Consider the following 11,889-nt stretch of genomic DNA (forward strand, 5'->3'; position numbering starts at 1 on the left):
AATGATCCAACACACAACAAACACAGATTAATTCTTAAGGGTTAAGTGTGGTAAAGTATTTCATGAAATACTAGTTATTTTATAAAATAACTTGTTCAATATACAGTATGAAATAAATACATGTAATTTACATATTAAACATATTAATAGTACAACATATAAATTGTTTGGTAGTCTTTTTTTGTATTTTCACGTATAATTCAAAAAAACAATAAATTTCGGTGAAAACCGCAACGAACTAACCAACCAACCAACGTGTTGCGTTCATTAAACGGCCGCCTCTGTTAAAATATTGTCTGAAAATGTTAATTCTAACTTTTTAATTAACCCAGCGCCATCGCGGCCACTTAAACGCATACATTCGAGCTGTCGCATGCAGTTATAGTGTATAGAGTTTCCAGTCGGACGCATCTCTCTGACAACCTCATGACGTCTCGCAAATAATGGAAATTAAAAATAATTGCAAATTGGAAAATAGAAAATTATACATGTGACATGGGGGTAGAGAGAGAGACTGAGTCCGGACGTCTCCATTTCGCGGGCATTTTAAATGTAAATGTTCGGTCCGATTTGCATCACTTTTATTATCCGGGAGATGTAATATGTAAGTGTATGTTAAAATATACAGAGCCGCCGAAGTCCTCCTGCGCTCTCTTTTCTTGATCCTTTTTGGTCGTCCTTCACAGGCCATTTCGCATTAAGCGAACTGATTTATAACTGGCGCAGGTTTAATATCGCCGAGGCATCTGCATTTAAATTATGCATCCACAAACAACGCAGTAAACAGTTTCTATAGTTTTTTCGTTTGTTTGTTCTTCGCTTGTTTGTTTTTATCTTTATCTGGAATAGCGGCGAAACCATGCTAGGGGGATATTAAAATCGGTATTTCACGGCGATCAGATTCCATTCTATTTTCGTGTTGTTTCAGAACGGAATCCTCTGGATCCTCCTCAGTCTTGGATGGATGATCGTCATTAAACAAAAGGTGAGTGGTATCAATTGTTCTCTATGTACGGTTCGAAATAGCGTAGAAGAGTGAGTAAGAGAGAGAGAGATAAAAAATGAAGCGAACGTAAAGGATGATCCAAGAAACAATGGGGATATATTACAATGTTATCTTCGGTGTTGTATCAAAAGTGTTGCTGCAATTGATTCGAGGCCATAGTCATCATAGAGCCGTTGATTTGTTGATGTGAATCAATTGGAGTGCGCGAAACGGCGACGGTAGTGTTCATTAGGTATGAGATTAGAATCCGAGGCACTTAACTAAGACAATCGGAGGTCGGCAAGTGGGATCGAAGAAAGTTTTAGGAGTGGATGGGCGACGACGTCTCCACGGGTTTCCTCTCCGTCTCCTCTATTTGTGCAGTAAATCGATCACATCTCGAATTGAGATGGTCTATCCGGAAAACTAATTGTACAGTCAGCAGAAGTGCGTTTAATCCTTTCGCGCTAATAAATCTGGTGAGCATATATACACATATACTACACACGTGAACCCTGTGCTTACGCTCGGCCCAACGCCCAGACCCTACCCTAGCCTGCATATAAATACTGCATAAGCACCGTTGTTACCTCCTCTTTCACGTTTAGTAGCTTTATAATCTCTGTTACTTCACCACCCAGACACCATTCAAACACAAACACACACACTTTCCGTACGCACATACTGGAACTACCGCATTTCCGTTTTCAAAAGCATCGATTTCCTGCATCTATACCACACTTTAGAGTACAAAAGACTTTTGAAGAACAAACTACAGCGTTTATAACATACACTGAAAATGTTCAATCTTATATTCATTATAATAGTGATTCTGCACTATAAATTGGATCTAACAAAAGTTCGCTTAGTTGGCGTTAATACATTTATTTTTGAAAAAAAAAAACAAAAGTTGTTTCTCAATTTGTTAAAGTCTAACGATATTTCATGAAGATCGGTAACATGGATAGGAGAAAATGCAAGATTAGTGATGTCATGTTGGTAGAAATTCCAAAAATTGTTTTGTCATTCTCTACGGATTTCGACATCAACTCAAGCCTATGCAAATTTTCAAAAGCATCGATTTCCTGCATCTATACCACACTTTAGAGTACAAAATACTTTTGAAGAACAAACTACAGCGTTTATAACATACACTAAAAATGTTGAATCTTGTATTCATTATAATAGTGTATCTGCACTATAAATTGGATTTAACAAAAGTTCGCTTAGTTGGCGTTAATACATTTATGTTTGAAAAAAACAAAAGTTGTTTCTCAATTTGTTAAAGTCTAACGATATTTCATGTCAAATTTCAAGAAGGTCGGTAACAATGGATAGGAGAAAATGCAAGATTAGTGCATGTTATGTTGGTAGAAATTCCAAAAATTGTTTTGTCATTCTCTAAGGATTTCGACATCAACTCAAGCTTATGCAAATTTGCCACGAATGCCAAAATGGATATGGAGTGAATGCATCATCCCTTATGACCATTTCCAAGTGATTTCTAAGATTCCAAACCGGGTATTTTTCTGTTGAGGATGAATCTCGTGATGGTCGCCCGAAATCTTTCACCGACGACACAAATGTAATCCTGGTGAAGGCAAAAATTGACGAAGATCGAAGAATGAGTCAGGAAATGGTAGGTGATGAACTGGGCTTGAATGCCATGGATATGTCGAGAATATTAAGTCATCACTTGGGATGCACGAAGAAATCCGCACGATGGGTTCCACGAATTTTAAATGACGACCGAAAAAAGGCACGTGTTCGTTTTGCCCAATATTTCTTTGAAAACTTTGAAAATGGAAAGTCTAGCACCTTTAGGAAAATAGTAACAGGTAATGAATCTTGGTTCTATAAGTACGATCTGGAAACCGAACAGCAGTCCATGGTATGGAGCGCAGAAGGTGCAAATCAAGAACACAAAAATCTGCAATAAAAGTGATGGTGTTAATTTATTTTACCAGGGCAAAAGTGGTAGCTGCTATCTCACTGGAAACTGGCCAGACGGTAACTGCTAAGTGGTATACAAAAACTTGCTTACCGCTAGTTTTCAAAAATATGTCGGGAAACCAGAAAAAAAGGGAACTTCGTCGCTACTTTTTGCACGACGATAATACACCCACCCACACTGTTGAAAAAACTGCTTAAAATAAAATTGTTTTTACTGTTTTTACAGCCAACTAAGTGAACGTTTGTTAGACCCCACGTATAAGTGTACAAAATAAACAACAGTAACTCAAAAATTATAACAACTGACTTAACTGTCAGTAATAACAAATGTATTTTTCATTGTAAATTCGTGGATATACGTGAATTGAATAATGTTTATACGCGGATTATATTATTATTTAAAATTGATTTTACAGTATCAACGTATTACAGGAAATATATCCATTTATTGATGGTGATGCACTTTAAACCATCAGCGTAATAGCAAAAGTAAATATACCATATAAATTATCATCTCTATACAAAAAAATATTACTTCAATGTATTGCATTTGTAATGGTGCGTACACACCGTGCATAAGTCCCGTATGCAATTATGAAAATTCTATTAGATGAACGTATTGCTCGCGTAGTCTACATAAAATGAGATTGGGAATGTTGAGAATGGAATCGTCAGTACTAATTGGAAATGGTATTGCGCTAAGTGCCGTACTTGTTGGGATTATGTTTAGATAGGGAATGGAATTATATTTAAGTTCTTAGTGTTCGCCTGGATTGTGTTTCATTTGAAAGTTCATGTTATTCCGCAAATATACTGATCGTATAAACCCGGCTTAAAATAATAAAATCCGTGCTGCCCGGGTTCGTATTTTCATTGAAATGAAAAATATGTTGGTGGATCAAGTGTGCGATATTCGGTAGACGATTCCCTGGCAATTGTTTCACGCGTTGGATGTAGCAGTAATAAAATGAGAGAGATACGCCTTTCTGACTGCCGTCGGCTCGTGTGGTAGATGTGATTTTGCTGACAGAAGAAGAGAAGTGAGCAGGCAGAGAGAATGCGATAGTAGACGACATAGTAAATAATATTTGCATTTTCCTTGGAACAAATGCGTTCATCTTTATATCTGCTGCTTGCTGGAACGGGGAGGTGTATCAATTACTTAAGCGCGATGTAGGTTGATGAGCGGGAAGATTCATCTCCGTTCAATATTTATGCTGTGCGTCGTCTGTTGTACATACGTTGTGGAACACAGTAATGATGTGAAATTCATTCCACAGAAATGAAATGAATTGGTACGTATAATAACTTCCGTTTGGGAGGGAAAACACATTTTCTCTCGTTCCAAGTATGTGTCCGTCCGTTTTGTAAAGGCGAACCGGAAACGATGTTTGTGCTTCGCTCTTTTTACATCTCTCTAAAGGAAAAGATTTCTGCAATGAGTGGGCAATTCTTAAAGCGCGAGAGCAATTCGAAAGTGCCCAATAAAAGCATTATTTATGGTGAATGTACATAGCGTTCCTTCATCCATACACCCTCCCTCGTTCCCAACCATCAGAACACACGAAATGTCTGTCATATCGTCTCTGGAAAATAATAAATCGCCATCGCGCTGATTCAGCTTACTGCTGTCTGTTAAACCAGACTTGAAACTTTAGGGAGGATAAGAATATAAAGGGATATTCTCAAGATCTCGAGATATAGCTCCGGCCGGCGTCTACGAAAATATAATTGAAAAGCTTTCCATATTATTCTACGTTTTTTATTATTTACTCTACCACTCCAGGCGGCATCACGCTCTTCAGAATTTAATTGTCTTGAATCGGATTTCTAACTTCGTTAATGAAGATGCGATTTTACGTTATAAACGTCTTTCGATCCCTTGGAAAGCCCCTGTTGCTGTTGCGGTCTAATTAAAGGCCATATTAATTAGTATAAAAGCAAAGGCTTGCTAAAAGTTTAAATACCGTCCGCGCTGCTACTCGTTATTCTCGCAAATCATGACTCACTAGTTTGTATTTACGTGCGTTTTTTTTTTTGCAACAGAAAATTATTTGTGCTCTAACGTAGAATTACGATTACATTGATTCACAAAAAGTTCTATATGGCTAATGCAGTGAATTACTATACTAGTCCATATTTAGTGCACCATTTGTTTACGTTCACGGTGATGCGTATAAATAACTGATAGTTTCATCACCCGATTTATTTTCGCACTATTTATTATAGACAAATTTCAACTCTTAAAATATTTGTCATCAGCATCAATAAATCTGCATAAATCTCAACCCCATCTAGATACTATCAGTTTAATTCATAATTCTAAATATATCAATTTTATTTCATGTCCTAGATTTTGTTCTTGAGTTTAAATAAATGAAATATTGATACTTTTTATTTTATACAGCAAGAATGATCAACTTTTTTTTTGTTCATTACTGATAAAATTATTAATATTTGAAGTAATTACATAATTAAATTGTTTAATAATTTAGTAAGAAAAATAAGTTGTTATATCTAACGACTTGCTATATAGTTGCATAAAGTTATAATAAATCAGATCATATGCGAATGAATGAAAGAGACCAATTAATTGTTATTTTTTTTTTACAAATTCGATATTTAAAATTAAATATAAGCATGAAGAATTTTGTAATTCTTGTTTACAAATTCTCAAATCCGAAATCTCTAACAAAACAGTAAACATGCCTAATGCCTTTCACAACAACTTGTAGTTAAAAAAAAACATGTTTAACCTGTGTAGCAACGAAAACAAAATATGGATGGATGATGAATATGAAATACTCTTACAAACACCATAAATTAAGACATAAAAGATAGATATGTAGCAATGATTAAGAAATAAATAACTAAAATTACTCAATAATATAAAATTTTCCAAATAAATTGTAATTCTGGAAATAGTTTCAGTAATAAATATAATCTAAAGAATTCTGTTAGTCGAAAGCTTAAAAACGTTAAATCGCTTTAATAATTAGATAAAAAGGTGACTAATATAATTTGAAAGCTTGAGAGAAAAGGAACTGTAATATAGTTGAATGGTTGGGGATGTTTTGCTGTTGTGAGAAGTCTTAATATATTCGTACAGTGCACTCTGCTGATGAATAACTATGACTAAGATAAGCTTTTTAAAAACTTTATTATGGTTGTGATGTAACTGAATTCTTTTATTTTTATTGCAGGAAACTTTAGAGAAACTGTAGCATGGATATTTTCATGTTTTTTTTTTTGTTGTTTCTGTAATATCCTGCCTGTCTAGTAATTTATTTGTATATCCTTGGCTTCCGTCAATGCAGAAAGTGGTATTAATACCTAATCATGTAATCTGTATGCGCATCCAGACTACGTATTTTCAATATCCCAGTATAATGGGGCCCTCGCGCATAAAGGGCCCCTAATGCGCTGGGGTTACCGTCTCTTTAAAGCGCATCCACTCGCTGCTTTCTTTCTCATACCCACTTTTTTTTCTTCTTCCCTTTTGTACAAACGCTCTCTCGTTTCCACTGTAAAGAGCCTCGAATTATTCTCGGATCTACCATCAATATTGCATAATTTTTGTCTCGTTGCTCACTATTTTTGGCAGCTTTTCGCAACTATAGTCTAATGCTATCATGTCGGTGATTGTTATGGCGTTTCGTCCGGACCTTTCGGTCAATACAATTTATATAGATCGCACCCAATCTGGTGCACTTGTTAGCCACCCTACGTGCCAAGAATTGCTCTCGCGATATATACACATTTTAAATGGCGTTTCTGCCGCCTTCCCGGAATCAATTTCACAAATCCTTTTCGTTATTTTCATTCTTGCAAGAAAAATGATGCCGTCAACTAAATATTTTAGGTGCATTGATCTTGTTACTTTTACGATTGGTCATCAAACCACATTTTAGTCGTGACAATATGTGACAATTTAATCCACTTTATCTCAAACTACCGTAACTACTATAGACAAATAAATAAAACACAAGTACTATGGGTCAAAATGACCCATTCTTATTATATAATTAATATAACATCATTTCAGTAGAAATATCTTTACAATGTTTTAAATATGTTTTTTTTATTGCTCAGCAGCTAAATTACATTTTGACAAATTATTTGCGAATTTCACTGGAATAATTAATGCGACTAATTAAAATTATGAAATGAATTACAACGATTTGTATGGAATTACATAATTATTATGAATCACAGCCATAACAAATAAATGAGTCACGAGCGTGAAACGCGATACAATGTTGAATTAAAAGTTGAATTGTTAATTGCAAAATGCGACGCGTAATTGTTTCTAGGAATAGTTTAATCTGCATACATAAAAGACGCAAATAAATGAATTGAAAAACAAAAGGCTTGATAACAAATAGTATTACGACGTCGGCTAGGAAATGCTATAAAAAATCAAGTGGAAATGGAAAAATCGCGAGCGGTGTAAACATCAGCTCTTGAAGAGTTGAAACAAAATAAAATTTACACCTCGAGTTTCGTGAGCCGAACAAAAACGTAACTTATTTACAAGCACTCTAGTGGATATTTTTAATTAAAAAGGCAAAAAACTTGTATATTCGTGCAGATGTCGAATGAAATATATAGGTTGCTTACTGTTGTCTACTTCTTGATATTACCATTGCATGCAAACAATCCATATTTTTGCATGCGTGGAAATACGGGAATAAATGGGAGAATAATGAATACGCTGACAGAATATTGGCATGTACATTGAAAACCGGTGAAAGATTTAAGCTTTCATTGCGCATTTCATCGGCTTTTTAATAAAATTATATTTTGACGTATGTATTTCATTCGAACGGCGAGGATGGATGGAAATGTAAAATGGGAGTGACGAATTTGATGAGTTGCCTTGGTTGGTCCAATATCGTAAGTTGACTAGTATAGGAAATTTGAATAGAAAACGTTGAATAAACTTAAAGTTGTTAATACATCATTTTAAAGTACACTTATTTCATTATATTTTGTATACTTCTTTTAATAATATTTGCTTTAATTATACAATTGGAGAAGAAGTCAAAAGGCAGAGTGATATAAGATTGTTTTAATGTATATAAATGTTTCATTATATTATTTTAAAGTATACATATTTAACTATTTCAATTATTTGTAAAATTTGCTTTAATTTTGCAATTAGAGGAAAGGTTCAAAAGGCAATGATAATAAATAGTAGTTACAGCATATTCAAATCAATCCACTAAAGAGAAAAATGGAAAATTGTCATTTTTTTAACAAGAGAAACAATTTTTTATATTTTCAATTATTTGTAAAAATTGCTTTAATTATATAATTGGAGAAAAGGTCCAGAAGGCAGTGATAATAAGTAGTAATTTCAGCACATTGAAGCACATGAGAAAACAGGAAAATTTTATTACAAAGATTTATGTTACATATTTTTATATTGGTAATATCAAAGTGAGTGAAAAAGTCATAAAGTATATTTTCTGAAATAATAATTTTAGAAACCTGAAATAAAGGCAGTTAAAACCAGTTAATTTAATTGGAATTATGCCTTTTTTTATTGCTCTCATTTGTATTTTTAATAATTTTCTGTAACTTAAGTTTTCTTTCAATTAACTGTTGTCAAAATTCGGCTAATATGATTAAAATTGAACGGTCGTAATAGAAATTGTACGAGTGTAAGGAGTAAGTCCAATAAATTTGACAAAGTTCGGCTGAAGAAAAGAAGGACGATAAAACACCGGAAGGTATATGGAACATGCAGAATTCCGGTGGATGAAAACTAACAAAATCCATTAAAGCATAAGTGGTTACATAGCGAACGCGCACGTATAAGGACAGAAAGAGAGAGAAAAAAAAACAAAGAATGAACGAATCGATCTTTGGTGGGCTGGCAATTTCGCTGTCGGCAACGCAAACACTTGATTTCCATAAATTAATATGCTTAGGGGATGATTGCGAGGAAATCCAAGAGCGATGAACGCAACGAATTATTGTAAATACAATTATTTAGGGATTCAATTAAGAGATGTTTTCTCAAAATATTGTTTTTCATTTTACCAGAAACGCATAATTGAATTCGGAAGTTAATAAAACGGAGGACGTCTTGGGAGGAAGGACGAGTGTACACACACAAAAAAAATGAGAAGGAAAAGGTAAGTGCGGTGGCTGAAGAATTACTTGAATCTGCCCTCACTCCGACTCTCTGGCATCGGATCGATCGGTCTGAACCGTGAAATTACCTCGAAATATCTTCGGGGTAAAAATTATAAATATGTTTATACCAAATGCTGTTACTCTGCGATGTGGCGGCAGAGTGAATTATTTATTTATTTACTTATTTTTTTTTTGCTCTCTTCAAATTTATATTTATATATATGATATTTTTTTGCGTTTGCCGTGAGGCATTCAAATTTTCCGCCATTTAGAAACCGTTTACGAATTCCTCTCGCCGGCGGAATTAATCGTTAACACTGAAAAATGTATGCGAGTGTCTGGAATGCCAGTAGTTAACGCAGACACGTATTATTTTCACCCTAGTAAAACTTTGAACGCGACCACTGGGGAGGATTTTTGATTCCCCAGTAGGATAATTGTTGAAAATAGGGCGGCAAACTACTTCCTCGTACCCCCTGAGGGAATAAGCGAAAGGTTAAACATTTAGAGTTATAATTAGTCCCACTGTACTAAACGCAGACACAAATCTTCTGTCTTTCGATATGTTATTTGATACTTTACATTAGATATTTATGGCACTTTTTTTTTTTACAATAATACAAAATATTTTTTTGCTAATGACATGATTCTAAGTGCAAATGTTTGTAGCCAAAAATATAGTGATTTTTACCAATTCACTTTTTTTTACATTAAGACTAAATAAGCAAAAGGTTATTCAGTATTAGGATTAGTCCTACTGTAGTAAACGCAGAGACAAATCTTCTGTCTTTCGAAATGTTACTTGATACAACTTCATACTTTACATTAGATATTTTTGGCACTTTCTTTTTTACAATAACACGAAATAATAAGGCCACGAATTTATTTCTTTTTTTTACGTTAAGACTAAAATAATTTAAATCATACCTTTGTTAAAGGCTTTAATGATTGTAAGTGCAAATGTTTGTTGGTAAAATATAATAAAAGTGATTTTTTTTTAATCAAAAAGCTTTGTTCAAAATGTATTAAATATTCACAAATTGTAATTATTTAAGGGAGAAAAGAACAACGGACAATAACCTTTTGTATATGTTTTCGTGTGTAAATAAACCTTTGCATTTCTTTTACTTTTTGACCATATACAATGGTTAATTAATTTCATAATAATAACAATTTTCATTGTCTCAAATAAACAATAATGTAGAAATATATATTCAAATGTATTTAAGTGCGTTTTTTTTTTCATTAACTAGGTAGCTAGATTCAGTTTCCATCTCGTAACACATTTATTCAATATTTTGATCAAGAAAAGGATGTGACATTAAATATATTATTTTTTTCGTGCAGGTTTCTTATTTCACATGGCAACCAAGATATTCGCTCTAGTATCGTAAGTTGATCTCGGAACCGAGGGTATTTTGGCAGACCTGAAACTTAATATGCTATATGTTTCACCGATGTTTTTTACTGGGCCGCAAATATGAGATTTCTTCACAGTGGCGTAACTACAAATATTAGGTCTGTTCTCAGTTTATATGTCTACTAACACTGTTTAACCCTTTCGAACCAGTGTAATATGTAAAGCTTTCTATTTTATAACTGAATACCGATTTTCAGCATAAAACACTAGATGTAGTCTTGACAGATATTTCATTACTAACTTCAACCATACTTTAATCTTCTCGTATCTGAGTGACGGTTATTATTGTGTTGTGTAAATAATAGCCAAAGATATATTAGATATTATATAAATATTTTCTATACAAAGAATACTTTTGACATTATTTTATCTGGAATATAAGGTTTATGAACTTACTGAACGAAAGTTATGTGTCGTCTTTACACAAACAACCATCTTCATAGCTCTTTGAAATATATGTAAGCAATTGCCACCACTGAGTGTTTTGTCTAGTTTGACGAAAAAAACTATATTTGTTTTTATATATATGATGATGATGGCATACTTCCAATGCAGTTTTTTTGGAAATTTAAAGAAAGTTTTAAAGACATTTAACGAATCAGGACTACTCGAAATTTACATGAAAATATAGAAATTGACAAAGACATTGATAATATAGATAAGTGGGCTTGAACAACTTGAAAACTGCGGAGGGCGTTCGCGGATTCAAAACAAAAAATACCAAACAATACATTCATTTTTAGATGAAATTTATTTTTCATTTTATAAAATGAGCTAGAAACACGTCTGGTAAAGACTTACAAAAAGTTGAAAACTAAAACAAAAAACTTCTAAGCCTCAAAATTCTATTAAATGCAAATAATAACATGGATTTAATAAGTAATAACTTATAGTAAACATTAAATAAGATTTATAATATAAAACTATTCCGATCACATAATAAAAATATATTATGTTATAATCTAACAAACTAATCTAATCTGTTTAATGATAGTGGTATATAAATGATTAGGGCCGATCGATATAAAGAAAGTCAGAAAGAACAACCCTCGCCCTAAGGAGGGCGAACGTCTTCATGTATCAAATGGAAATCAAAACCACCACCAGCTCTTCCCGTTTACTTAGCATGCGAAGCACGAAAACTTGACTTTATACAACCATATTTTACATCTTGACTTTTACATTTCATATAGCGGAATTTAAAATACATTCAAATATATTTTAATAAACTAACGGTATCATTAATTTTCGTAAATTATAATTAAGTTTACAGTGTTAGTAGTAATAAAAATAAAGTAATGTATAGAAAAGTGCAGAAACTATTAATAATTAATATCAATGTATCCAGTTGAAAATTGTCTTTTTCTTTCTTCGTTAGTTTTCTTTG

General features: G+C 33.2%; 1 long non-coding RNA gene across 2 annotated transcripts; it reads left to right on the forward strand.

Annotated features, from left to right (window-relative positions):
- The first annotated feature begins 399 nt into the window (after positions 1 to 399).
- Positions 400 to 10,561, forward strand: LOC108558454. 2 transcript variants are annotated; one of them, XR_001890898.1, is made up of 3 exons: positions 400 to 604; positions 929 to 985; positions 10,430 to 10,561. It is a non-coding gene; the product is annotated as an uncharacterized LOC108558454 (long non-coding RNA). The 2 variants fall into 2 exon arrangements; XR_001890897.1 differs by lacking the exon at positions 10,430 to 10,561 and adding an exon at positions 8,990 to 9,079.
- Positions 10,562 to 11,889: the final 1,328 nt, after the last annotated feature.

The sequence above is a fragment of the Nicrophorus vespilloides genome, unplaced genomic scaffold (genome assembly GCF_001412225.1).
Source record: "Nicrophorus vespilloides isolate i.1.1-1 unplaced genomic scaffold, Nicve_v1.0, whole genome shotgun sequence".
Classification (NCBI taxonomy): Eukaryota; Metazoa; Arthropoda; class Insecta; order Coleoptera; family Silphidae; genus Nicrophorus; species Nicrophorus vespilloides.